Here is a 3,479-nt window from a genome sequence, read left to right on the forward strand (position 1 = left end):
GCCTTCTCCAAAGACAATAACACGTTAGACTTTTTAGGCGCGGCTTAATTACATTCTTAAATTCGGGTGCACATTGATGTGACCCAAATCCAAATCTCAACGGAGTCAAAATGTGTCGACGACCACGGGTGCATTGATGGTGACGTGGTTCGAGATGCATTTTTACGACGTTGCAATTCTATAAAAATAAATGACAATAATAAAAGCGGTTTAAACTTAATAAAAGCACGTAAGTCATAACATGTATTTAAATCAGATATTTAGCCATTATAACAATTTAAGCGACCGTGCTAGAACCACGGGATTCGAGGGTGCCTAACACCTTCCCTCGGGTCAACAGAATTCCTTACTTAGAATTTCTGGTTCGCAGACTTCATTTGGAAAAGTCGAAAATTTCCTCGATTTGGGATTCAAGATAAACCGGTGACTTGGGACACCAAAAGCCAAACCTTTCCCAAGTGGCGACTCTGAATTAAATAAATAATCCCGTTTCGAATATTGTCACTTAAATTGGAAAAACTCCCTCGCGCATTTAACCCTTCGGGGCGGGGCACGCAAAAAGGAGGTGTGACACATACAATGCTGAACTTTTTGCTAAACTCTTTTACACTGGATTTTTTCTACTGATTTTTACACGATAGTCTTCTTTCATGCTCACATGTTTCTTATATATGATGAATTTGCCTCCAAATGGTTTTCAAATTTGCAATTAGTGCAAACTTGCTTCTGAATATGGCTTGATTGATTTCTTTCCATTGTTTGTTGATTTTCCTTGTTACTCGGCCTAAGTTAAAACCCTTCTTCATCTTTTTTGACTCGGTTCATTCATGCAAAATCTCAGACTCTTTTGATTTATTGTTTGTTAATTGATTGCTTACCTTATTTGCACAAACCGTGTATTTCAAAACATTGTCCTTAAATAACTTTTATGTATTTGCCCCTGATTGCATGTTGTGCACAAAGTGATTACTCAATTTCTTTCCTTAAATGGTTTTCACCCGTTTGAATCTGAATCCCTTAATTAAGGGAAGCCTTATGTAATTGATTGACAATCAATTCCTTAACTAATTTTCTTGCCTTATTTCTGCCTGATTTTTACACTATAAAGGGCACGACCCTCTTCACACACTACAACATTAGAATCCTTCTGAACTCACACTCTCTCATAATAATATTCTTCTTGACTGCACTGTGGCCTGTTTACAAGACTTACTGCTTTCCTTTACTTGTTTCCTTGAAAACTGGTATGTCCTGATTTAATTCTTAGCACCACAACAATGTGTAATTACTGCTTTTGTATCCATGTTCATCTGCTATTTTTGTATATCTCAGCACTTAAATTAGCATGCTGATTTCCTTATGTGTGTTTTGTTATGAACCCCCATTCCTCTATCACCCCTATGTGTTTTGAGTGGTGACTTAAGGCATGGCAATGTAAGTTGTTGTCCATGAATTAAGTTTGAACCACTGGGGTCTTGACTTCTAAGCAAACAGGCTAGAAGGTGTGCTAGCATATCCCATTGCTGGATATGCCCTTCGGCCCGCTTTTCTATTGCTTTTTGCAACTTCTCATTCCCCTATACCCTTATGTGTAATGATGTGAGCTGCTTCCCTTTTCCCTTTTTCCCCCTTCAGAATCCTACTTCTGCACTTGCACTCTCTCATAGTCCCTAAGTTCTGCCCCCTTCTTGTGAGCCTTGCCTTGAGACCTCGAGCTCCCTCTGAACTTGGACACCTGAGGGTTGGTCCTCCCACACTGCATTATGGCTTAATCCGTGATACTTTTGGGTGTAAGCACTGCCCGGAGTTCATATGAGACTCTTAGGGAACTCTGACACACCCCAAATAGGAGAAAGGCTTTGAAATATGATCTCTTGGAGTTGATTTACTTCATACATCAGACAGGAAGTCTGAATCAGGCTCTCCTTGGTTGTACTTTTTAATTTCTGATGTATTTTTCCTTTACTTTACCTTTTCTGGGTTGTAATAATTTTGTAATAAAACTCTCGAGGATGGTCAGTGAAGAAGGAGGGTAACTATGTATGCAAAAAGGGGTAGATAACCTGCCTATAGGAGTTTATGAATTTCTGCATTCTCATATAGATACCATGTTTATAGGAATCTTGCATTCGCATCTAGATACCATGTCTATAAGAATTTTTGCATTTTCATGCATAGATACCATGTTTATAGAAATTCTGCATTCTCATATAGATACCATGTCTATAAGAATTTCTGCATTCTCATATAGATACCATGTCTATAGGAATCTTGCATTCTCATGTAGGTACCATGCCTATAGTTTATTTTTGAACTTCTGCATAGCATATAGATATCCTGCCTATAGGAATTTCTGAATTTCTGCACATCATGTAGATATCCGGCCTATAGGTTCTTTCTGAATCTTGCATATGCATTCCTCATCAGGAAAACATGTTCGTAGGTCTTAAATAATCAACTGCAATTAGATATCATGTTCATAGGCTTTAAACGAAATTTAGCATCTAGATGTCATGCCTATAAGGTTTCTACATTTTTTACTACGTTTATAAGAGTGTCCAAAATTGAAAACACATAGAAAGCATATCTATAGGAGCCTTAATTGAATCCGAATCGTTTCACTCGCTTATAGGTCTAAAACCAGTAACAATGACGCATGCTCTTTTGTTAAAACTCGCCTTTCTTTAATAATAGACGATTTTCTCAAATCAGTATGTATTCATGTTTCTTTCATTGTTTCTGGAATCAATAGATATCATGCTTATAGGGATCTTAGTCTAACACTTACGTAAGCCATAGGGTGAAAGTTTATAAACTGAATCATATTTTATATGCTACAACCAGCAGGTAGGCCTGATTCGGGCTTCTTATCTGAACTATGTAATAAAACAGACTGCCTCGATCTTTTAGGTTTAATTAGACCCTAAACAGTATGTGTAAGTCATGCTAACTACTTGTTTTTATATACTTAAAGGAGGGCTGTTTGAGCCTTTTCATTTGTTTATATGCTTCCCCATACTTGCCATATGTGTTTTGATTGTCGCCTTAGTGTTTTACCTTTTGAAACTACAAACAAGCCCAATACCTCCTCTCTTTAGGATTAGTAGTACCGAGTGCCTCCGGGGATGATAAGATGGGGACGGGTAATATCATGCAATAAGTAAGCGAGACCATTCCGCGCTTTAATACCTCAACAGGGTGGGAAAGGGTAGATATGAATATGATGATCACGCGATAACATCTCGTGTAGCCTCTCATTGAGGAGTGATTACCGGTTGTTGTGTGGGGTGATCCATATTATTAATAAATCTAGGACCCCCTTCCCTTTGTTTTCTTTGTTTCTTTTAAATCTTTTTTAACCATTTCTTTTAAGAAAATCAACTCCTTTTAGTTCCTTTTTATTGCTTTTGTTTATTTGTAATCATTACGTGAAAATCCCCTCTTATTTGAAGTCTTTATTTGCCTATGTGTTATTTGCA

This window comes from Nicotiana tabacum, chromosome 21 (assembly GCF_000715075.1).
Source record: "Nicotiana tabacum cultivar K326 chromosome 21, ASM71507v2, whole genome shotgun sequence".
Classification (NCBI taxonomy): domain Eukaryota; kingdom Viridiplantae; phylum Streptophyta; class Magnoliopsida; order Solanales; family Solanaceae; genus Nicotiana; species Nicotiana tabacum.